At 41.1% G+C, this 26,466-nt stretch overlaps 1 protein-coding gene across 2 annotated transcripts in view; it reads left to right on the top strand.

Moving 5' to 3' along the window:
* Positions 1–26,466, top strand: part of INPP4B (inositol polyphosphate-4-phosphatase type II B) — an 886,823-nt gene that overhangs the window by 141,159 nt on the left and 719,198 nt on the right. Inside the window, exon 1 of one of the 2 annotated variants that reach the window (XM_081245268.1) lies at positions 9,851–9,867. The exons of the other annotated variant lie outside the window; for it this stretch is intronic. The gene's annotated coding sequence lies outside the window, so the exon portion shown is untranslated. Of the gene's footprint in view, positions 1–9,850; positions 9,868–26,466 lie in introns of those variants that run through there. 2 annotated transcript variants of the gene reach the window in all.

Here is a 26,466-nt window from a genome sequence, read left to right as displayed (position 1 = left end):
CTAGATGGATGGGCCCTGGCTTCCCTTGACCTTTATGTGCCATGTGGAGGTCTAAAATTCCTGATGACCTTGTGAGGCATGCAGAAGTGCTGAGAGAACTGTGGGTCAGAGATGCCCCGGGACTAGGTAAACCCCCTTCCAAACAGAAGATCCAAAAGAGGTAAAGCGGACCCTAAAAACTGATAGGTTTTTCAGCAAGTGTGGTGAGAGGTTCAAGTTGGATATAAACTTGAAAAGTAAATGAATTTACTTGAAAAGTAAATGAATGTAAAATTGAAAAGTAAATGAATGTAAAATTCCCTAGGTTCCAAGTTCTCAGCATTTTCTGGAACCTTCGCATCCATTATAAAATGAAATAAAACATGGCTTTTCCTCTCAGGAGGAGCTTGTGACCCAGTGAAGGAGATACATGGGTAAACAAATCCAATGCAGTAAGTGATACAACGGAGGCAGGTTCATGGTGATGGGGAAGCATGGACGAGGACTAAATGGATGGTCCCCTCAGAGTGGGTGAGGAGACCTGCTCTGACGGGTGAGAGTTTTCAACATCCACCATGGACTAACAGGCCTCCCTGTGGAATGTGTGCCAGTTACGTTCCCTGAAATCTCTCGCATATCAAACATCATCTCCTTCATGAGGATCTTTCTGATCCTTCCAATTAGATTTGATTTCTCTTGTCTCTTGATTTTCATGGCATGTCCGCTTAATCTCTCTCCTTGTTTTATACCTGTTTGTATACTTACCTTGTCCTGTCAACTACATTTTATGCTCATCCCTGTGTTGCCACATCCCTGTACCCGTGTACTAGACACTCAGTAAGTGTGACGTTCCAGTGAATTGAGTAGTCAATAAATAAATGGAGAGGTTAGGTTTAGAAAAAATCAAGTCTAAACCTACTAAGTGATGTGCTCTCTGAAGACAACGTTTATGCCTTCTTCACCTTTTTATTCCCATATTTAGCACAATTCCTGGCAAACAGTAGGTGCTCAGTGAATGCTTGTTAGAACTGAATAGGAAAGTTGTAAAGATAAAATGGAAGTTAGAAGTGGTTCTGCAGAAGGTTTCTATTTGAAGCTTTCTGGAAAATTCTCCTTTCAGATGCCATAGACTTTAGTCAGATTCTTTAGCACTCTGTTACTCTTCACAGGTGCTGACCAATATCTCTGTGACAAATGTCAGGTTGTAGGTAATAGTGAAATAGTGAGACTAGAACATATAAATTAGAAGGTTTAATGTTGAAACTCTGATTTTGCCCCTTCCCTGTCCATCTTCTTCAGTCTTGGCAAGGAGATATTGGATACATACATTGTGCAAGATGGATGCCAGCTCATCTTGTGTACAGTAAGTGCCCTACCTACGAACTTTCAAGTTGTGAACTTTCAAAGATGCGAATGTGTGTTCTCATGTCCAAGCACGTAAGTTAGTTCATGTGTCTGGTGTACACTGTCACGTGCATGCATCCTCTACAAGTGGTTGTGCTTTTGTGTACTTTAGAGTATGGTATAGAGTACAGTAGTACAGTATCTTTATTTTAAGCCCAGAACCTGTGCCATCAACGTCAGGCATGAGTGAAATTGCAGCTTACCCTCCATCTCCTATTGCTGACGATCTTTCAGCTCTACCTTCTTCCACCTCCTCTCCCTCCTCCAGTCATAACTCTTCTTGCCTGTTCACTTGATGCCAGCCCCTGTATGCCAACTGTTGTACTGTACTACTGTACTTTTCAAGGTACTGTACTGTGAGATTAAAAATGTTTATTTTTTGTGTTTGTTTTTTATGTATTATTTGTGTGAAAAGTATTATAAACCTATTACAGTACATTACTATGTAGCCGAGTGTGTTAGTTGGGTACCTAGGCTAATTTTGTGCTCTCAGAACAGAACTCGTTCGTATGTAGGGGACTTACTGTACTTGTAGTGTCACAGGGGGTTCTCACAATCTGTCTATGAGGTAGGTACTATTGTCCCCATTTTTCAGATAAAGAAAAAGACCCAGAAATTTTAAAGCACTCATCAAAGGTCACACAGCTGGTGAATGGGAGCACCATGATTGAGCCATAATTTGTCTGATACCAAAGCACACATCTTGTCTTGATGAACAAATTAAGTCTTGATGGAGACAGGTTTCTGGAGATACAGGTTTAATTGGGAGATACAGTTGGGTCCAATTCTTCTGACTTACTCTGGGGATCAAAATTGGTCTATTCCAGCCTAAATCAGGTCAGAAGGAGATGATAGAGCTTGATTATACCAAGGAAGAAGGGACCCAGGATGGTAAATTGACAGGAATATTGGATGTAGAGAAATCTTTGGAAATAGAGTGAGAAGGATCTATTTGCATGTTTTAAGAGTGGAATGCAAGAGAGAGACACTGATGAACAAGATGTAAGGAAAGATTCAGGAATATCGCTACAGTCAATAGCCCTCATTAACACAAACATTCCCTACAAATATGTCTGATGTGTAAGTTTCTCCTTCATTTTATGCCACTAGTGACATAATGAGGTAATAAAGAAGTATTTGCTTGAAAATGGGGAGAAAGAAAAACAATTAACTCAGATGTTTTCATTTTGAAGATTTCTGTTAAAATAAAAAGCTTTATATTTCTCAAAGTGAAGCAGCATAATACTGTCACCTCTCCTTGGATATAGCTATCTTTACCCAGTGATTGTCTACAATTTCTCCATTTACGATTCTATCCTTTCTCTGGCATTTACTAAACACAATCATGTGAGCTATTGTCTGTAACTTACAGATACTACTCTTTAAGAAAACAGAGTTTCAAATAATATATTAGTGGAAAATTATATCTATTAGCAGGTATTTTTGTTTCAGTTAAAAAGATTCTTCATACAATCAGATTTTAAAAACCAAGATGCAGATGTAGAGAACGTACTTGAGGACACAGTGGGAGGAAGGGGAGGCTGGGACGTAGTGAGAGGGTAGCCTTGCCCTATATACACTACCAAATGTAAAACAGATAGCTAGTGGGGAGATCAGCTCGGTGCTTTGTGACCACCTAGAGGGGTGGGATAGGGAGGGTGGGAGGGAGGCTCAAGAGGGAGGGGATATGGGGATATATGTATATGTATAGCTGATTCATTTTGTTGTACAGCAGAAACTAATCAACATTGTAGGGCAATCAGACTCCAATAAAGATGTATTTTAAAAAAACAGATATCCCCTAGGGCAAATATTCTCAATCTGGATTCATAAATGCTATTCCAGGAGATCTACGTACTTCTTGAAAATGCATTAAAAATGTGAAGTGTAAAGAATGTATTTTTAAAAGTCAATAGAGGGACTTCCCTGGTGGTGCAGTGGTTAAGAATCCTCCTGCCAATGCAGAGGACATGGGTTTGATCCCTGGTCCGGGAAGATCCCACATGCTGCAGAGCAACTAAGCCCGTGTGCCACAACTACTGAGCCTGCGCTCTAGAGCCCACAAGCCACAACTACTGAGCCCTCGTGCCACAACTACTGAAGCCTGCATGCCTAGAGCTCATGCTCCGCGATGAGAGAAGCCACCGCAATGAGAAGCCTGCGCACTGAAATGAATAGTAGCCCCCACTCGCCGCAACTAGAGAAAGCCCGTGTGCAACAACGAAGACCCAACACAGCCAAAAAATAAATAAATAAGTTTATATATAAAAAAAGTCAATAATCTTTAAATCTCAGGTACAAAAAGTGGAACATAACTTTGCTACGGTAAAATTAACTTAGAAGCACCCATTTGTACTCAGAAACAGAACACTTCAGTTAGTTTTCTTAGTCCTATCCAGTCACCTAAACCAAGTCTATCCTGGTTTAAAACTTACCCAGTTTAAGATACTGCTGCTCCCTCTTTTCCTTCTCTCTCACCTCTGGGGCAGCTTGTTAGTCCAGGGGAGACTTGTGAAGCATCATGATACTGGGGGACATGTCTGGGTGTTGATGATCTCTCCTCTCATTTTCTGCAGAGATAACTTGGCCTCTGTTCTCCAGGTGTGAGTGACACACGACATTGCTCTAGGGCACAGCCACTGACTATCCTGAGGTCATTGCTTTGGCCCCATGCCTGCTCTGTGCAATGTCACAGAATGGTAGCCATGTCTCTGCATACCAGTCAACAGGACACTCTTAGTCCTGTGTCTGTTTACCCTTCTGGGTGGCCTTTTCCATGTCACGTTGGCTCTCTTTCCCACTAACTTCCAGGCCTCCTGCAGCTCACAGGCACCCATTCGTCACCACTCAGTCACCATGAGAAAGTCCAGGGGGCTGGAAAGGCTGTAACCCTCAGCCCTTTAAGATCTGGATAAGGCAGACTACCGTATACACTCCCACTTTACATCCTTGTGTTCTGGGTTCTTCTCAAGACTGAGATTTTCCAAATACTTCAATGGGAAAACTGGATACAAATTTCTTTACTCTTTGGCTCTCTTAACATAAAGGGGAAATCTCTATCTCACCTCCACCCCGAGACCCTTTCTGGAGTTTGATGCAGTGCATGTCTGTTAGAGGGTGTATGGTGTCCCCCATGCCCTGCAAATGAAGGCTTAACCCCAGTACCTCAGAATGTGACTGTCTATTTGGAGACAGGGTCTTTACAAAGGTGATCAGCTTAAAAGGAAGCTGTTAGGATGGGCTCTAACCCGGTCTGGAGGTGTCCTTCTAAGAGGAGGAAATTTAGACACAAAAAGAGACACCAGAAGTGCTGGCACACAGAGAAAAGGCCCTGTGAGGACACAGAGGTAGGTGGTCATCACCAAATTAAGGAGAGAGGCCTCAGGAGAAACCAGCTCCACTAGCATCTGGATCTTGGGCTTCCAATCTCCAGAACTGTGAGAAATAAATTTCTGTTGTTTATGTCAGCTAGTCTGTAGTATTTTGTTGTGATAGTCCTAGTGAATGAATACAACATCCTTCTTCACATTGCAGCTTCTAACAGCTCTGTCTTCTTTCCTTACCTCTACCTCATTTGTATCTCATTCAGGGCAGGAGTGGGGGGAGGGGAACTCTTTCCCCAAGTTCCCATAGGCTCTGCGACTCTCCACCCCTAACCAATGTTTTGACTTAACTGGGCATTTTGAATCTTTTGTTGACAAATCTGGAGTCTTTGTTTCACTTGTTCAAATGGGGCTGAGTGGAGGAAGCCAAAAGAAACATGTTTGAAGTTCCAGCTCTCAAACAAATATGTCATATATCATCCCACTACAAGTATGTGTGCATCCAAACATGTATATATAGGATGGATAAACAACAAGGTCCTACTGTAGAGCACAGGGAACTGTATTCAATATCCTGTGACAAACCATAATGGAAAAGAATATGAAAAAGAATATATATGTATAACTGAGTCACTTTGCTGTACAGCTGAAATTAATACAACATTGTACATCAACTATACGTCCATACAATTAAAAAAAATATGTGTGCATCTGCTCAAGATTTTTCTGGGGAAAGTCCACAGCTCTCTTCAAATTCTCAAAGGCGTTTCTGACCAGAAAAATGTGAAGATTCACCATCTGATTATATTTGAAATGTGATTCAATTTCAAGTACATGATTTATATACATTTTGAAATAACTATTATGTAAATGAGAGAGCAGACTGTTTATCTTTGATAAATGTAAATGATATCGCACTCATTTCTTTCAGTTAAAAAAAATCTCTTATTTAATTTGCCATGAACAAAAGGAGCTAAAGTAAACTGTCTGTGAAATACTTGATTCCATCCTCATGCTCATCTAGTCCCAGGTCAAGAGATCATAAAGTCATCCTGTTACTCTTACTGGGACCAGCATCTTAGGGCACCACCATCAGCAAGAGGCATTCTCCGTCACTCAGGATTTAGACATGCATATGCATTCGCACACACAGATGTCATGGCACGTTATATTTGTTATATTTCTCCTTCCCGCCTCCTTCTGCCTTTTTGTGCCATTATTCACAGAACAACAAGGATTCAGAGATGATAGCGGTCAGGGGAGAGGATCAGGAACTCCTCCCCATGTTCTGGGAATTTTTCCTTCCCTTCCTGCCTCAGCCCACCACGATTATCCATCTGATTGCTACAGTAGCTGCTATGGGAATGCAACTTGACCGTGATCCCCTCGCCATGGTTGTCTGGACTGGAGTTTGACAGCCAATCGTGGTACTTCCTTGAGAATTCGGAACTGGCCCATAGGTCATAAGTTCAAGATCTGTGAGTGACCACGTAACTCAGGGCACACCCGAGAAGCAGAGAAAGTCGAGTATGCGGAGAGAAAGGGAAGGAGGAGAGAGAGAAAGGATGGAGCAGGTAGGGTAGTGGGAGAAAAAGGAGAGATAAAGTCCTTAACGCATGTCCCTGTTTCCAAGTTGTCACTGATGCCCAGTTGCATTCCTGTCCTCGAGTTCCATGGATAGCCAGGTATCTTTACACTAGTTTCCCCCTTTAACTTAAGTTGGGTACAATTCCTATTTCTAATAACATCTCCCATGAGTTTCATTACACACACACACACACACACATACACATATGCACACACAAGAAATGATCTTAGCGTAGGAATATCAAAACTTAACTCTCCCGATGTCAGGGGATATGGGTTCGATCCCTGGTCCGGGAGGATCCCACATGCCGCGGAGCAACTAAGCCCGTGCACCACAACTACTGAGCCTGCGCTCTAGAGTCCCCGAGCCACAACTACTGAAGCCCACGTACCTAGAGACTGTGCCCTGCAACAAGAGAAGCCACCGCAGTGAGAAGCACACGCACCGCAACAAAGAGTAGCCCCCGCTCGCCACAACTAGAGAAAGCTGGCGCGCAGCAACGAAGACCCAATGCAGCAAAAAATAAATTTAAAAAAACAAATAAATTTATTTCAAAAAATTGGGAGGAAAACTGACTTGATCTACAAAGTTATCATTAATATAAATGAACAAATTTGGTAAACAAAAAACCACTATGCCATACTTGGTGCTACATTTTAGAAGAGATTTTTCATAGTGAAGGCTCACAAAAATGGAGAATACTCCTTGTGCCATACCAATCTCACCTGAAATAAAAATCTCCAGGAATAATGAATCTATACAAAGAAAAAGGATGAGCTACTTCACTGAAAAAGGGGGGTGCAGTGCCAGCCTTGCAGGTTCTGGCTTGATTTTATTGCGTTAGACAGCAAGGTAACTACCGGGAATCACCTTTGGTCTCTGGCCCTATAAAGGTATATCAAAAGGAAATAAAAAATATTTTGTCCTTCATTGGAAAATGGAGTTATGTTTTGGAGGCACAACTGGCTAAAAGTTCACGGTTTGTAAAAGTGGGTGCTGAATGAGTTTAATAAGCCATAGAAGAATCTGAACCTGCTAGGTTTATTCAAGGAAAACACCGCCAAATAACTAAAAAAGGTAAATATCAGGCTGATTGATGGGTTTTTAAAATGTCATGGGGTACATGTATTTGATTCATTCTCTCTCTCCAGAATTAAAACTTCCTAGGTGATATGCATGGGTATGTCACAGGGCTGTCCCCAGCAGCCCTGTAAGTGGTCTATAAAAGGTCTTGGTCAGCATGATGAATGTCTGGGTTTTAATTATAAGAGGGTTTTCTGGGTCTCTTTAAGTGTTTTTTTCCACAAAGACAGTTGCTGCATCTGTTTTACAACCCTGTCTTTTAGAAGGAATGGTTTAATGCTTCTGGCACTGTGGCAATCTTCATAAACACACACACACATACACACACACACCAAATCTCCGTTTAAATTAAGACGACGGATATATCAAACATCTTTTCACTTTAGTGGCAAAGCTCTGGCACTCTGATGTTCTGATATTCTTTCCCTCTTTCTGTATTTTAAGGAAAGGCTGAAACTCTTGCCCAGTGAGAAAGTTGTCTCATCTCGCCAGCAGATCTCTGCAAACAGGATTTATCCATTGCTTCAAGCCCAAGCATGACACAGGTGTTTTGTTTTGTTTCCAAAAAATGGGTGTGTTCAGCACTCCCCCATGGAAGAGAAATTTAATTGTGTAATGGACTCCTCAGGTGTGATCCACATCCCCGCAGGGCCTGCGTGGACTGCTTGTTCATTTTGTTCCTCCATCCAGCTCACCTGTGATGGCGGCTGAGTGTAGCAGAAAGAGCTTGAAGAGAAGGAAAGGGAAGGGCTGCAGGGAGAGAATGGGCCAAGCACAGTTTCTGGCCCATAGTGCTTATTAATTCATTCTGTAAACATTTATGGAAGCTACAGCATGTTAGGCGTTGTTCCAAGTTCTGAGGAAGAGTGATGGGAAAAACAAAAAACCCAAACACCGAAGTCTCTGCTCTCATCGATAAAGCTTATAACCTAGTGGCAATTAAATGCTTTCAGAGTGAAGGGATGCCTAGATGCAGGGAGCGACAGCAGGGGTGAGAGCTGGGGGCAGCTCCAATTGCCCACTCTGTGTAACTGTAAGTACTGACTTACCCAAATCGACTTCACCATCCCAACTTTGGGAGTCCCGTCTCCGCGGAGCAAACTGTAACCCGCGTGCACTAGCATTCTCAATCTTATTTAAACTGTAAATTTAAAGTGCCCGTAGGGAGGGGAAAGGCTGAGGGTGCCTGCCTGGACTGGCGCTCGCCCGGCCTTCCCAGCATCCCCGTGACCTTTGAGCCGCTCAGTGGAAACCTCCCCAAGAGAACCGCCAGGTGGCACCTGTCAAGCGCAGATAGGGAGAGGCATTCTCCCCACACCCCAGCCAACCGGAATACCCGGGCTGTGCGCCTTCGCCAGTGGGCTTCTTGGCGAGGCAGAGGGGGAGTGTTAGCCTCGGTTCAGACTGCGCGATTACGTACCCTGTTTTCCCCACACCCCAAACACGCAGAGTGTAGACCTGTCCCCACGTGCCCCGGCTGCCAAAGGCGCGTCATACGCTTGTTGGGAGCGGCTCGGCCTCAGTCACCGCGCCGCGACTTGGGGGCTGGAGGTGGGTGGCCGTGGGCTGCGCCGAGTTGGAAGCCTCGCCAGTGCCCAGGTCTCCTCCGCCCGACCTCATCCCGGTCCAAGGCGGAGGAGTGGCACGAGAGACGGGACCCAGGGCGGTGGCAGGCATAAGTCCGGTGACGCGGGACACCGCCTCCCCCTCTCCCCACCACCTCCCGGGTCTGAGCACGGGTCCGGGGCGCCTCCTCCTGCCGGTTAAAAACCCTGTGGTTTCCGCGGCCCCGGCCGCAGCGTGGCGGCCTCGGGTCACCTCTCCCCACCGCTCCGCAGCGGCGCTCCCAGCAGCCCAGGCTGGGGACCATCCCCGCTGGCAGAGGGGCCCAGCAGAAGGTCGGGGTGCGGGGTGGCCGCACCCGGAGCAAGCGTGTTGGGGTCATTTCGGGTTGGGCGGCCGGGTCACTAACTCCACTCCATCGGTAGCGGAAAGCAAGCTGCGCCAGTTGCGCGACGGTCGCTGCCGTCGCCGCCTCTATTCGGCCGCCGGTGACATTGGGAGGAGACCGCTGGTAATGAGCGGAGGAAGAGGAGCAGAGAAGGGTGGGGTGGGGGCACAGAAAGTAGCGATTGTGCCAGGGGGTGTGTGAGAAGCCGGAGAGGCGGCCGCGCTGGTGACAAGTTCTCCGGGGCGCGCGCGGCGGGGCGGGGAGCGAGCGGGGAACGAACGGGGAGCACGGCGGGCGCCGGGAGCCGGAGGGAGGCGCGGGAGCCTCAGGGAGCCGCCTCCAGCGCCCCGCGCCCTGCGCCGCCGCCGCCGCGCCGCCGGCTCGCCTCCTCCGGGTTCCCAGCCCCGGGTGCTGAGGCTCCGGTCTATAAATAGCAGGTTACAGCTCCCGCTGGCGCGCACAAGCTCACCCGCGAACGCCGGAAAGTCAGGCTCAAAGTGCTGCTGCCGCTGCCGCCCCCTACTCCGCCTCCGGGAGAGGTAATTACCCGCCGGGGCTCCGAGGGCTCGGCGGGGGCTTCGGCAGGGTGGACTGGGGGACGGTGGGGGACTCGCGAGGCGTTCCAGCGGGTCTGAGAGCGCGGGGGAGGGCGGGGAGCCGGTCTGTTTGGCATCAAGTTTCTCAGCCTGGCGGCCCCGATAGCCCCATGCAGCCCCCGCTCCTGAGCGGTGTGGTGTGCTGTCTCTCCCGGGCTGCCGGGGTTCCCTGACACCCGTGGACCCTCTGGCCAGGCGCCCCTTGGTCGGGCCGCCCGCAGGTTCAGGTTCACCGTCACCCTCGCCCCCTCACGCTTACTCTGTGGGCCCCGCGTAACTCTGAGCTCTGGCCTCACTGACCTTCCAAGGCGGCGCCCGCCCACCCTCGCGGTCCTTTCGGAAAGGCTGCGGTGCCCTGGGGGACTCGCTCTCCACCGCCTCCCGGCCGCTAACCTGCCGCCGTCGCCCGCCTCTGGAGAAGTCGTCTTCGAGGCGAGCGGGTGGGGGTGGGGTGGGAGTAAGGGAGCTTGATACTGGGGTCTCCGTTGCCCCATGGTTCGGTGTTTCCTAAGGAACCCCCTCTCCATGGCCACCCCCAGCCCACTCCCGGCAACTCATTCCGGCAGAGAAGCCCGGTGCCTCTCTTCTTGGCCACCGAGCACCTCTTGTCCTGCCCCAGAGAGGTCTCATTTTTAAAGGGGCTCGACAGCGAGGGGCCGTGCCTGGAGGGCGGTGGGGGGCCGTGGTCGTGGGGCTGGCGTGGGGAAGTCATTGTTTGGCGTCTGACAGCTGCGCTGCAGGGTCTGCGAGCTCTCTGGCACCTTTGGCAGGGAGGGCCCAGGCCGGGGATGTTAGGAGCCAGGGGCTGGTTCCTGAATGGACTTTCAGGCTTGTAGCTGGGACTAAGATCGGGATGCTGGAGCCCCACGTATCTGCTTTTGCCCCTCCCTCTGCCTCTGAACTCAAGTCTCTTTTGGGGGTGGTGGTGTCTGCCTCTACACGGTGGAGAGGCACCGGCAGTTTCTGTCTGGGGACAAGAGGTTCATAAGGGTGAGGATGTGCATATTGATTAGGTTGCTGCTGCTGCCGCCCCGGAATTAACTGGAAAAACCTGAGAGGGTTTTTTCTATTACTCTTGTTTTAATGATGCAGATTAACTTTGCCTGTCTCTCCCCAATCCCCTCCGCGCGGAACTAGGTTTCCTCCCTCTTTCTGAGGTGTGTTGTTTGAGGTCATTACATTTCATGACTCCAGGTGTTAACATTTTACACATCTCCTTCCTCTCAGTGTGACAGAACGTGTTTGTGAAGGTGTGGCTCTATAAAATAGGTGAAAGCCTGGAAGACAGGGGGTAGATTGTCTTCTTTCCCTCGAGATGGGCACTAGATAGCCCGTTCGTAGGTGTAGGGCTATATTTCCGAGACCTTGGCTTGTCATAGGAGTTTTCTTAATGGGTTCTGGACCAGCAGTAGTAGTAATCTGACGATGCTAAAGCAACATATAAGGTGCAAGGAACCACCGACGGGGCAGCTGGCTAGTGCAAGACGTTGAGTAAAAAGAGGACTGGGGAAGTGGGCACTGTCTCACTTACTAGACAAAGAAATGCATGATCTTGTGTTCCTTTGTGATACACCCCAGTAGAGCATTGATGTGAAATCAGAGTAAATGATCAATGGCTTTGTAATACGTACTTGAGCGTTAAAAATGGAACCTCTTGGATGTGTGGTAATGTAAAACGCGACTGCAGTGGAATGCTTTTCCAATGTATTTCTCTAAAATGTGATTTAGAAAATTGTCCTTGAAAGGTTATGGGAGTCTAGATCCTCAGTGTCTTTCAGAAACATATGTGCTGCTTGAAATACTGCTCTTATTTTTGAAGAATATTCTCTGTGATTAGGCAAATCAATATTTATTTGTGATAAGTTAATGACCAGTTAGGATGAACATATTTATAACAGTGTTTTGTTTTTGATCCGTTGATAAAGTATAAGAAAAACCAGATAGACCAAGTTTAGTCTTGTTCCTCCAGCTGTTTAAAGAAGCACATGGTCAAAGTTATAGGCAGAAAGTACTTTCCAAATGTTGGGTTTGAGCTTCACTTTGGGATGCAAATCGACTGAATGACTTCATTCCCCGTAAGATTTTTGTCAAAATACTCATAACACAGACTCACCAGTTAAATTTGATTATAAAATGATGCTGTGATATTTGAGTGGTGTGAAATGGAAAACTCATTAAGCTTAGGGAAAAGCCAGATGTTTGTTCAAAATTGTGCAGATTGAAAGCAATTCATTTCCTTTCTGAGACCTGGGAGTTTCTTCTAGTACAAGTAATATTAATTCGCACATGGGTGACAGAGGCTACTTTCACTACTTTGAGGCAAAACCCAAGAGGGCAGTTCTCCTAAAGACAAAGAAAAAAGTGCAAACTGATCTCATATCTCTTAGCAACTGAATAGATGTCAGTTGTCAGGTAATTACCTGACATCTGAGAATACAAAGTTAAAAAAGTTATGAAATAATTAGTGAGCAAAATGCTTACTGAGTATCTGTTACATTTTCTTATTTCATAGTGCACAATCCCCAGCCAGTACTAATATTAGAGATACAAATATCATAATTTTTGTAATCTGTGTGGAATAAATTCTTGTCTTTCATAACCATGGGGATTTTAATAGCTAGAAATGTGCTGTTTTAAATCATCTCAAGTTTAATGTTAATGTTCATTTGAAAGCTGTATCTGTCTCTTCTGTATGCTGTATCTTAATTTTTCAGTGTGTTCTATCTATCTTAAGCCCTAGGGAATGTGCTTCATAGCCACTTTGTTACTACTTTTTAATATTGAGTTAGAAATCTTTGATTATAAAGCTCTTTAGGATACACAAATATACATATTTTCATATTCAGGCTAAGAAATGAGGTTATTAGACAAATAATTTCAGTTTAAACATTTATTTTTAGATAAATCCGAATGATAATGCCATGATTGCATTTTTGTGTGCAAGATGCACATAGCTTTTGTTTTCCAAAACTTTAAATGCAGTCTGTGTTGATACCTAGAAACGCATTAAGATATGGGAGAAAATTTTAAGGAATCTTGAGAGTCCCAGGCATTATTATCATTTGAATCAAGACTTGTTTGTTCACTTCCTTTATACGTTTTCATGACCTTGTCGACCAGTAGGAGCATTTGAAAAGGCTTATGAAGTATTATTATTATAATTATCTCATTTGTATACCTGCAACGGCTGTGGGATTTTTCTTATATAAGGGACAGTTGTAACCACTATCTTATGTCCTAGAAGTATCTTGTTAATACATGGTATACCATAAGGCCAGTGGAATATCTAAGAGCTGCAACTTCAGACTTTTTTTTTCCAATTGACTTTGTAATTTTATCGAACACTGATAGATGTAATCCCAACACAGTGTGAAGAATTGGATATCAATGATATGTGTTCTTAAATCATGTTTTCCAAACTGAGTTTCTTACATTGCAATATTTTGAGTAAGTTCTGTCTTCTGCATTGGCAGCTATGCCAACTAGGTGTCCTAATTGTGTGGAGAGGCCTCAAAATAGCTCTATGCAGAGCTAAGTGGAATAGACTTGGCAGTATTCATTTGGTTAAGCTGATTAAAGGAAGTAGTGAGAAGTTGTCTAGATCATGTGGCTGTGATCAGAGATTCCTTTGGGAATTATCTAAATTAATGATTTCAAGGGGATGGAGGCAACACTTCCCTCAAAGGTGAACTTCTCCCTCCCTCCCTCCCTCCCTCCCTCCCTCCTTCCTTCCTTCCTTCCTTCCTTCATTCCTTTCCTTCCATCCATTTGTATCTTACCTATCTTTCTTTTTCTACCTGCCTTTCTCGTTGTTAAAATGAAGCATTGCAACAGGCTTGATGTTGAAATTACTGAGCTATGTGCTCTGTTTTCCACATTGCCAAGGATGGAGAAAAGTTTGTGGGACATACAGGCGGCCTTAATACTCACTCTGAGTTTGAATTACTGGAGTAACGACAACAATGAAAAAGAGCAACATAAAATATAGTTCTTTAAAATTTCCATATATGAGTAGTTTTAATATATCATGTATTTATAAATTATAAGTACTTTAAAGGGAGAAACAGATTTTTATGTGTCTCAAAACGGAGTGTGATTTTTAAAAAGTTAAGCAGCAATGATTTAAAGGGAATCCTCTCAGCATTTTTCATTATAACAAACTTAATTGACAGAAATATGAGTCTTTCACCTTTCACCTTAGTTCTTAAAATAGGTAGCTACAGTGCATTAAGTAGACCAAACTGGGGACTACCATTGTAGAATACGATGAAGCAAATAGAACGCACTCTCTTACCCACAGCAAAGTTCTCTATAGCAACCCTTTCTTTAATCCAGTCTTTCAAACATTTCTCATTTCATTTTCTTGGAGCTTTACTCTTCGAGCCAAAAGATCAGAGATGAGCCTGAGCAATTAGCACAACCAAACCACAAAAATTATTCACCGCTGGGAAAATAAAGTAGAACTAAAAACCAGTGACATCTTAAATTGAAGTAATAATCTGTAGATGAGGGGAGATTATAGCTATGTCCTTAAGAAAGCTTGAAAGTATCATTAGTGATTATTTAACATCCTACAAAGCCCTTTTGAACACTTTCATATACTAAACTTGCTAGATAACCACATATTCCACTTGGAGCATAGGCATATATCACACTCATAATAGAATATGCTACATACTTGCTGCACGGTATTAAAAAAATCACCCTTTAAAAAAATTTCATGTCTTCATTAACAAAACCTGTAACTTTTTATATTTACTAATCTAATCAGATCTTTTTTACCTAAATTTATGAGACAGGGGTGATTTTATGGTATGTGTAATTTCATTTCTCCCTAATAGTTTTCTTCTCTTGAAGCAGTTATGAATAAATATGTTCCAGAGCTATCTTTTTGGATAAATTTGCTTTAAAATAGAGCATTTCCACTTTCCTGAAGGCGTCCATTGTGCATTTGGAGTGAAAGAGACAGCACTAGGTGGCAGTGTGCAATACTTAGTAGCCTTGGGTCATTTTAATTGCAGTATATTCATTATTAAAGCTATTCTTTTACACAGAATTTATTTATGTCACAGGCGAGCTAATGAAATTAAAATCAACAGGCAGCTAAATCCTTAGCAGTATATGTAGAAGATCTATTGTTTGTAATACTTTAAAGATTTAATTGTAATATTTAACACACTCTGCTTTTTTTTTTTTTAATTTATTTTTGGCTGTGTTGGGTCTTCGTTTCTGTGCGAGGGCTTTCTCTAGTTGCAGCGAGCAGGGGCCTCTCACTATCGCGGCCTCTCTTGTGGAGCACAAGCTCCAGACGCGCAGGCTCAGTAGTTGTGGCGCACGGGTCTAGTTGCTGCATGGCATGTGGGATCTTCCCGGACCAGAGCTCGAACCCGTGTCCCCCGCATCGGCAGGCAGATTCTCAACCACTGCGCCACCAGGGAAGCCCCAACACACTCTGCTTTTATGTGGGGTCAGCTCATGTGAGGAATTCTTAGCAATTAATTGAACTAAACGTGCCAGAATTCTGCTTATGACTGGGTAAGAAAAAGGTAAAGACAAAATTAAGTGAACATGGTAGAACTCCTCCCCACCCCCAGTATGGTCTTTCTAAAACAGACATTGTATTAACCATTTGCATTTTAATCCTAATCCTCTCATTACACAGGCTGAGCAAATTCTTTTTTCTAGGTGTTGAAGGCTATAATTCTTAATTTTTCCTCTATCTTATTGCCCTTGGGACAATGCAAAAAAGAAAAAAAAGTGCAGGTTGTCTCCCTGACACTTCAGCAGTTCCCTAATGTCCTCTGTAATAGTGATGGCCTGGCCATCACAGTGACCAAATTGGATTAGCCACGTAGCACTGTAATTTACTTTATTGTGACAGCTGAGATTTATCCAAACCATTTCCTCTTGGTTTATCTGGATGTCAGCATCCCTTTCTTTGGCTGAATGACTAAATCATGGGCCATGGCAGAATTAAAACTTATTCCATTCTCCGTGCACCAGCATGGGTCCCATGCATTGTGTAGCCACCTGATTGGAACCTCCTCAAGATCAACATGGTAGATGTTTCAACCATGTTCACTGGATGGGGCAGTTGTGGGAATGGAAACCAATGGAAAAATTAATCAACATAAATGGGCATAATTAAGAAATATACTTCTTTTAAAAGACTTTTTAGTACTGTGTAAAATTTTAAACATAATAAAAAAATAGTACAATGAACTCTCATGTTCCCAGCAGCCAACTTCAGTAATTGTCAAATCATGGCCATTCTTGTTTCATCCACAATCTCACTCGCTTTTCCCCTTTCTGCCGTTTTGGGAAGCAAATCCTAGAAATTATATCAAACGGAATATACTCGTGAAGCAGTTATTTACAAAAATAGGTATCATATGAAGGTCAATTTAGAAAAATTACTAAAGTAAGAACACTACATATTTCAACTAAAAAATTAGGAACCTTAGCATTAGTTTAATTATGCACAAATTATGAATTTGTTTCTGGAAAATATGGCAGACTATATAATTAAGGAATCGATTTCAACTTAGGTTCTATGTCGTATTTTTTTAATCAACAAAAGTGTGCAGTAATGTTCCTTGAACATGGTAGGTAGTTAGTACATGCTTGATAAACCAATGACTGCTTTAGGCTTCTTAGATTAAAACAAATACTAACTGTCTGCATACTTTGTCACTACAGTTCTCTTAATGTAACATTTTACTTCTAAAGAGGCAGACATTGTAGACAACAGCAGGCCCTTGGCATGCGAGAATTTAGTTTGCATGAGTCAAGATTTTACCAGCTGTCTTAAATTACTTACACGTAGTAATCTATAATTTTGCTGAAGTGTGAATTTAAATCACACAGTCCTGAAAACTGGCCTTTCAGTGAATGAGCCCAGCCAGTGGCCCAGTGGTCATACCTCCAGGTGATTTTATGCTCTAGGTAACATGGCACTTCACTTTCTAGAGCTGGTTATCCGTGGTGAGTGTGTTTGAGAATTTGGCAATCTGAGAAATTGTTTGGTCCTCCCCTTTGAAAATGTCATGAATCTCCTAAAATATACCTGTTAGATTTTGTGTTGAGTTGAAATTTTAAATGAGTAGGATTTTTTCAGATTTCAAAAAATTGACAGTAACCATTCTATATAAATCATTATGATATTATATGTCTAAGAGAAAATATAATTCCATGATAGAGAAAACAAGTATTTTGTATCTAAAGGGTTTAAGCCATGCCATACTTTTCATATGTAAAAATTATATAGGGAACAAAGGCCCTGTATAATTTTCTTAATACTAGACACATAATTTTTTTGACTTTTTTGAAATTTACTATAATGTTTTCTTTCCTGGACTGTGTTTTAAAGACTGCCTTCCAATTTATTCATGCTATTCATATTCCGATTTCTCACTTTATATTTTGGGTGGGAGTGAAGAATGGTACATACTCAGAATAGTGTAACAAGAAATAATTGAGCCAGTTGGCTTCCAGTTGATTTTTTTTTCTACTCATTTTTTTTCCAGATTATAAATGTAATAGATCTCCATTGAAAAAATTTTGGCAAGTAGAGAAAAATCTAAAGAGGCAGAAAAATATCATCCAAGGACGTATTTTTAGTGTTTTATCATATTTCTTTCTAGAATCCTGTGATTCTTTCTAGATTTTGTGATTCTTCTATAAAAGTTGAGATTATAGTACGTGCATGCATGTGTGTGTGTGTGTGAAAATGTCTTGTTTTTTTTTCCACTTAGAATTCTGTTGTTCAATTCAGTTTAGAATTTGACTGAGCACCTACTATGTGCCAGGTACTATGCTAAGCTCTTTTCTGGTTTACAGCAATGAATAAAAAAGAAAATCACTTTTCCTGTGCCTGTAAACACTGCTCTAACCTTTTCTTTCTTTCTTTCTTTCTTTAATTGCCATCTGGCAGTTAAGCATACAAATCACTATCATTTGTTTAGCCATCCTTGCAACTTTGACTTTTTGGCATTTTTTTAGCTTTTTTGGGGGGCATTTTTTTCCTGTTAACACACTGTGATGAATCTTTTCTGTATGACCTCATTTTCTACTATCCCTTGTCTATTATTTTTACTGTTTTCTTAGGAATGATTCCTAGAAATAGTATTCTGGATAAAAAGTATAAAGCTTTAAAAAATTCCTTATACATATTGCCAAACTGCTTTTTAGAAAGACCGCACCCATTTTCATTCTCCCTGGAAGTACATAAGTCAAATCTCCATCCTCACCAGCACTGGGGGATATGATTATTTTTTATTAAGTTTGTTAATTGGAATGAGGAAGATGATTTTAACAACATTAACCACAACAAGAAAACTTATTGTGCACCTCGTGCAGCCCATTCATCAAACAAGACCTTTATCTATATTATCTAATTTAATCTTTGCAACAACTGTAGGAGGACAATGTTACCATCCCATTTTAAAGGTTAGGAAAGTTATATTTTGAGAGGTTAAGTGGCTACCCCGAAGTCACACAGTTGGTAATTGGTCGAATTGGGTCTTGGACCAAGACTGATTTTACTGTAAAGTCTAGGCTTTAAAGTACTGCATTCTTCTTTTGTTTTATTAAGTGAGGCTGAACATTTTGTTGTTGTTGTTTCAAAGCTCCAAATTTTTAAATTTGATTTATTTATATGTATTTTAATTGAATTATAGTTGATTTACAGTGTGTTAGTTTCAGGTCATGGCAAAGTGCTTCAGTTATACATATATATATATATATATTCTTTTTCAGATTCTTTTTCATTATAGGTTATTATAAGGTATTGAAGAATGTTTCCTGTGCTATTGACTAGGTCCTTGACATTTGAGGCTGAACATTTTTGAAATGCTTATTTTCATTTGTACTTTATTTTAAATATTAATTTATATTTTTAGCTTTTTTGCATATTGGGACCTTGGTTTTCTTTTCACCAATTTTAGTGTCCTTTATGATACTGTCTTTTTGTCATTTATGTTATCTGTATTGCTTTTCTTTCTTTTAACATATGAAAGTTGAAAATGTGTGGGTTGTTAAGTTGAATGTCATATTTCCCCCGTTGGTTTTTTTTTTTTTTGCTTAGATAATACTTTCTCATTTATAAAACAGATTAACATTTACCTAAATTATTCTTCCCCTAAAACAGCTTACCATCTAATTCTTTAATGATTTTTTTTATCACTTTTCCACCAACATTGTTTTGGTGTATGGTGTGAGATAAGAATTAAATTGATTTCCCTCTTAATAACATTTTTCTGCAGGAGTTTTTGAATAATGCATCCATTTCCCACTTATTTGTGATTCTATCACATCATGTTATCTAATTCTAGAGGTAGACACACACACACATACACACTCCCACATAGTGGGTTTCTGGTTCTGGTATACTAACTTCATTCTAGTGTTCTGTCAGTATTTTTATTAATATTACACAGGTTTGGATGTTGTTATTTGCTTAATACCTGGTAGTATTGATACTCTCTTCTTGTTTATTTTTCTGTAGCTTTTAAGACATTCTCACTGATATTTCTTCTGGACTCTTTCTAGAATAACTTGGAAAAGTTACCCCCACATATTTTTAGATCTTCATTGAAATTTGAGTGTATAACTGGAATTGAGGAGAACTGATAACTTAATGGGATTTAGTCTTCTTGTCAGCAACCTGGTGTGCCTCTCAGTACAGTTTTGATTTGGAGAGTTTTTCATGCTATATGTAAAAGCCTGTATTAGACATCAATCATTCTGTCTAAGTATTTTCCTTTTTCAGGATTCATTCTTCAAACTGACCAGGGAATTAGGCAGCATGCCCCATGTACCATGCGCCCACCTTAGCTTTGCCCATTCCTGTTGATGTGTTTGGCTTAATGGCATCTCATTGTCCAAGAAAGGGAGGGGCACACGAGGCTCAAAAGCTTCTCTTTCCCATTATTGGGCCACAGCCTTGCTCTAAACATATGTTTATTTTAAATTATTTTACTTAAATTAGCCTAAGAAGATACATTCAGTATAAATATTTAAAATATCAAAATGTGAATTCTACTTCTTCAACACCAAGGAAGTATCATAAAATTGTCCAAAAATTTGTAATACCTGTAAATCAAAAAAATATAATCCAGCAAACATTGCTCAGTTTGATATTTGGTTTCCAGTTGTCAAATCTGGTGAAAGTACCTCTAAGATCATCAGTTTTGGCCCTTTACAATGGAGCGGCAGGGTTGGGTAACTAGCCTGAAGCTATAGCTCGTTTATTTGGGTCTGTGCTCCAGTTATAGAGCTTTTAAAAAACATGAATATCCAGAAAGATTTTTGTACACACAATTTGTTTATATCTTTTTAAAATGCTACATAGCTATATACTCCAGCTCTCTTCCATTGACCCTGGTGTATAAAACAATTTGCTTATTGGAATCATGCAGAAGAGAAAGCCTTGCTTTTATGAACATGAGTCCTCCAGGTTTTCTTGAAGCTGAGACTTGTTTATCTCAGGCTAACGGACCCCGCATCTGCTGGTGCCCTGTCTCAGGAAGCTGCAGATAGACAAGTGGGAGAAATATTGTGTGTGTGGAGGCATCTTCAGGCCTGCCCATCCATACCCCCAATTCAGTTATATTATTTTCAATGGCAGTTCTTCTGCGTAGTGGAACTTTGCATGTAAGTTACATTCAAGTTACAAACATCAGATTGTGGTAAGAACCACGTTCATCTCTCTGTTTAAAACTGTGGGGACTTCCCCATGGACGGGTCACTAAGTCAGATTCTACTAACATCCACTTTCCATTTCATAGACTAGGTCATTGAGCTCAATAACAAGTGAAAGCAAGTGAAAAGCTTATAATTTGCTTCTGTTAAGACTGTCTAATTTCCATGCTTAGGTTTCTGTATTTCTTTTCAGTTGAATGCTTGAAGCAACAATGCACTAGCAGTGATGAAAATCCTCTCAAAGCCTCAGGAGAGTTTTTCTCCCACTGGTTTAAATTTCCCTCTCAAAATTTCTCAGGTAATGTGATACTGAGAAAGAGTGTGTGAGAGAGAAAAAGATCAACCATTATAGACAGGGCAGGGCAAAGTCATTGCAGTGGGGTCGTAAATCATATGACACTTACCTTGGGATTCTAACCCATACAGACCTATATCTCCATAGTGTTTTCTGCATCCAGCACATAAACACTAATTGTAATTTTAAAAATGATTTTTAAAAGCTCTGAAAAATACTGTCTTCGTTCAAGAAGACACCTCTAGTTTAACTATTTCCCTGCACCATTTTAGGATGACCAAGGTTTTATTTATTTATTTATTTATTTATTTGATTGAAGTCTAGTTGATTTACAATGTTGTGTTAGTTTCTGCTGTACAGTAAGTGACTCAGGTATACATATATAGATATATTCTTTTTAAAATATTCTTTTCCATTATGGTTTATCATAGGGTTTTGAATATAGTTCCCTGTGCTATACTGTAGGACATTGCTGTTTATCCATTCTATATATGATAGCTTTCATCTGCTAACCCCAAACTCCCACTCCATCTCTCCCCTAACCCCCTCCCCCTTGGCAACCTGTTCTCTGTGAGGATGACCAATGTTTTGATATGCTTAGGGCTGGTGGGTTTCAGTGCTGAAACCTGGAAAGACCTGGGCAAATGGGCTGGTTGGTCACCTTATCATCACAAACACGTTTGAAAAGTATAGAGAGATTAACAGGTAGAAGTTTTCAAATAATCTATTGTGCTCAGTAGAAAGGAGAGAGAGTTTTTGATATGTGAAAGTGCTACTTGAACATTCTACGAATAATAATCACCCCAGGATGATACAAAATCTGGCAGAAACTTTTCTGGCAGAAACTGGATATTTTTAATTTATGTACTTATTTATTCATAATTTATTCCCTGCACACTTCCAAAAATGATTTGAGATAGTTTACAGTAAAACAACATATAAAGATACTGAGTTTTTACAGCAGTTCAATACTAATGCAAAAGATATATTTTGGAGCTTGACTAAAAGTACCATGCCTTAAAAATGAAATTTGATATTATGAATACTAACCAGTATGAGATCTGAGGTACTCTAGGTAGAAACACATATGGGGGCATTTAAAAATCACTACCCAAATCCCAGGATTTTGGATAAAAATGTAGCAATTTTTTGATCAATGATTTGATGTTATAAGGTTCCCACCAGACAGTCTGGGTGAGCTATTGTGGGGAGGGCCCAATAGACAAGAATTCTGAGCCCATCCAAACAGGACTGGCGGCTTTCTTTCACAGGAATGTTTTTGATTCTGTCTCCATACATTCTAGCTTTAGACACATTTGTGTTGCATTGAAAAGACTGTTGCATTTATTAAAAAGACCTACTATAAGACTTTGTTCCTCCAAATCTAGACTGTAGTGATTTGGGGAAAGTCATTGTAATCTACCTGAGACTGTTTTCTTATCTATTAAGTACAAATAATAATAACTATCTCAGATTTGAAGTGAGAATTAAGTGGAACTGTATACAAAAACTATAAATTACAATTTATAAAATATACTATAAAAGCATGGTATTAAATATATTGACAACCACTAATGTGATTATTATTCTGTTATATCTTATACTCAGAATGATTATTTGGGACTCGGTTACAGCTTGACATGTAACCAAGAAAACTATATAGACTCAGTGTCCACTCTGATGAATTTTAAGCCATAGCCTCCTAATCTGTAAACTGGTTCATGAACACCCACCTTGCAAAGATGTTATGAGGATTAAATACAATAAGGGATATAAAGCACATGGTGTTGGGCCATAGTAAGTCTTCAATGAGAAGGAAGTCTTCAAGCTATTTTATTACTGTGATTAATAATTTTTATTTTATATGAATGAATGAGGAATTGAGATATTAGAGTTATCTGATACTGTATTTTCTGAACTTTCGACAGTAGAATTTTAAATGAAGTCTAAAATCTCAGTGTAGAAAGTAGACATACAAACAATATTTTATTAGCATAGATGCATTTTGTAAGTTCACATTTAAAAAATATGCTTATTGATAAGGTCAATCAATGAAAACAAGAAGTTTCCTTTGCTGAACACAAATACGCAAACTTTGTGCTGATAGATAATATTTGAGCAATTACGTCTGCTCCATCATGAAATATATTTTTTACTTGTTTTATTTGTTTTCTTTCCTTTTTAAAATTTGGTGTCTTTATTTGATTTTGGTTTATTTGATATTTTTATTTTGTGCCTTTGTTTGGTTTATACAGTTCCTTCCTCTAGATTGCAAATTTCTTTTTTTTGTATCTATATATATGATTTTAAAATATTTATTTATTTTAAAAAATAATTTTTATTGGAGTATAGTTGCTTTACAGTGTTGTTAGTTTCTGCTATACAGCAAAGTGAATCAGCTATACGTATATATTTATACGTATATGCCCTCTTTTTTTGATTTTCTTTCCATTTAGGTCACCACAGAGCATTGAGTAGAGTTCCCTGTGCTATACAGTAGGTTCTCATTAGTTATCTATTTTATACACAGTAGTGTATATATGTCAATCCCAATCTCCCAATTCATCCCACCCCTCCTTCCCCTCTTGGTATTCATATGCTTGTTCTCTACCTTTGTGTCTCTATTTCTACTTTACAAATAAGTTCATCTGTATCATTTTTCTAGATTCCACATACAAGTGATATCATACGACATTTGTTTTTCTCTTTCTGACTTACTTCACTCTGTATGACAGGCCACCCACATCTCTGCAAATGACACAGTTTTATTCCTTTTTATGGCTGAGTAATATTCCAGTGTGTATATGTACCACATCTTCTTTATCCATTCCTCTGTTGATGGATATTTAGTTTGCTTCCATGTCCTGGCTATTGTAAATAGTGCTGCAGTGAACACTGTGGTACATGACTCTTTTTGAATTATGGTTTTCTTAAGATATATGCCCAGTAGTGGGACTGCAAGATCATATGGTAGTTCTCTTTTTAGTTTCTTAAGGAACGTCCATACTGTTCTCCATAGTGGCTGTATCAGTTTACATTCCCACCAACAGTGCAAGAGGATTCCCTTTTCTCCACACCCTCTCCAGCATTTATTAGATTGCAAATTTCTTAAGGATCAGGAGCATCTTCAGTTTTATCTTTTGGGCCCAATGCCCAGTAGAATGCATGGTACATGGTAGGCCTCAAAAACATTTTGTGGATGAATGAATAATCATCATACTGAGGCTTACTCTACCTGAGAAAAATTATTGTGTTTTTAAAGGTGTGACGGTATGAAAAGGACAGGAAATGAAATATCAATTAATAAACTGATCTAAAAATAATGCCTTCTTGATGAAGGTCTAGAAGAACTTTAATCTATTAGTAAAGCTCTTGCTACACCAGGGAAGATTCTGGTCTTTGAAAAGTCTGTGTGTGTGTGTGTGTGTGTGTGTGTATGTATGTATGTGTGTGTATGCATGCATATGTGTGCTCCTTCATGCATGTGGTTTTTTTGTTGTTGTTGGGGGTAGGAGTTTATTAATTAATTAATTTATTTTTGCTGTGTTGGGTCTTCGTTTCTGCGCGAGGGCTTTCTCTAGTTGTGGGAAGCAGGGGCCAGTCTTCATTGTGGTGCGCAGGCCTCTCACTATTGCAGCCTCTCCTGTTGCGGAGCACAGGCTCCAGACGCGCAGGCTCAGTAGTTGTGGCTCATGGGCCCGGCTGCTCCACGGCATGTGGGATCCCCCCAGACCAGGGCTCGAACCTATGTCCCCCGCATTAGCAGGCAGATTCTCAACCACTGTGCCACCAGGGAAGTCCCATGCATGTGGTTTTGTGAGAGTGAGTGAGGGACAGAGTGGAGGACATTGGAAGGGAATGAACACTTGTGCAGAACCTGCCATGTGACAGGCACTTGCCAAGTATGTTGCTTTGAATACGGTCTCTTCTTGGGGATTTTTGCTGCATCAGAGCCTGCTGAAATGCACCCAGTGAAATGTTTATCATGCTTTGGCAGGTGGACTCTGGGAAACAATTACAAACTATTTGTAGAACTGTGGGGTCAACTGTTCTCTGTCTTTTTGAGGCTGAGTAATTTGTAGAGTTCTTTATCACCCTTGTCTTATCCATGAGAACCAGCAAGGAAAGGTCTAAGTAAATCAGAAAAAAATAAATCCTCATGGGAACTCACTTATTTCCTCTATCCTGATAAAAATAGCAATAGCTGGCATTTATTGAACACCATGAATGTTTTACTTACATTAACTCTTTTGCTCCCCACAATTATCTGAGCTAGGCACTGCCGTTGCCCCCATTTTACAGGTGAGAACCGTGAGGACAGAGAGGAAATGTAATGTGCTGCAGTCTCGTATTTTGGAAATGGTAGATCCAGGATTCTGAGCAAATTCCTTAAGCACCCACCACTCAGGACCATACTCTTGCAATCTGACTCTTCGAATGTCAGCTGCAGAAGTTAAGACGAAGCCTGATGTTCTTGCCAGCTCCATGTCGGGGTTCTTAACTTGAGCTTTAGTTGATGGGAAAGGAAAATGTGCCCTTGAGGGTAGCTTGCAGCCATGGTGCCAGGGGCAAAGTGTGCTCTCTCTTTGTTGGGTCAGGAAAGGTGAAGGTGATGGTTCCAGTCCCAGAGGAGGGAGGCTGGCTAAAAACAATGTAGCTATCTGTAGGATCCTTCCCTTTGCCATTTGTTTCTTCTAGTTGGGAAACATGATTGTTTAGTTCTAGTTGGATCCATCTGTTGAGCATATATATATACATAATATCTAGAGATGCTATGACGCTTATGAGCATAAAATCGCCCAGCGATTGGAAACCTTTAATCATACACTTTGAACATTCTAGCCAAAATTTTTGTGGCCTAAGAATCATCAGGTGGAAGGAAACATCTGCTGTGTTTTTCATGAGAGTTGTGGAATCCAATCTGCTTCATTTACACAGTCATTTTATGTGCATTGGGCATACTTAAGAATTTTACTTGTCACTGAATTTTCTACTGAGAACATTCCCCATGCCTAGAAATAAATGTTAACCTCTGTAAAATCCACTGGTAAAAGCCATCTATAGAAGTTGGCAGCTCAAGGTATAAAAACCACTGTACAGGCTGGATTGTTTTTCCCTCCTGCTGTCTTAGAAGATATATCTTGAGCACAAAGTATATTTTATTTTTAGGAAGGATTTGTTTGCACCGTATGGTGCCAGTGCTGCTAAGGTTTATTTGTGCCACGGGTACTTATCGACACTGTAAGAACAATATATTGGAAGAAAATGAGCACACCTTGGGTGACAGCTCTTCATTAAGATAAGCATGCTGTAAATCTCAGTCTATGAAGAATCTTCTATGTCTTAATGGAAGGTGGTATTGCGAGCTAGCGTTGCATGACCATTGCAGATTTGTTTGCTGGTCTCTGTGGGGCGGCTCATTTGCAGATCACCCAACATAGAGGTTTAATCTTGGGAAGAAGAAAAATATGCTTTTTGAAAAACACTAGAGGAATTGGTGTTTTCAGCTTGATCATAATTCACTGAAAGCATGAGGGGATCTGTGT

Source organism: Mesoplodon bidens (assembly GCF_964165515.1).
Source record: "Mesoplodon bidens genome assembly, chromosome: 1".
Lineage (NCBI taxonomy): Eukaryota > Metazoa > Chordata > Mammalia > Artiodactyla > Ziphiidae > Mesoplodon > Mesoplodon bidens.
This window is presented reverse-complemented; position numbering and strand designations above follow the sequence as displayed.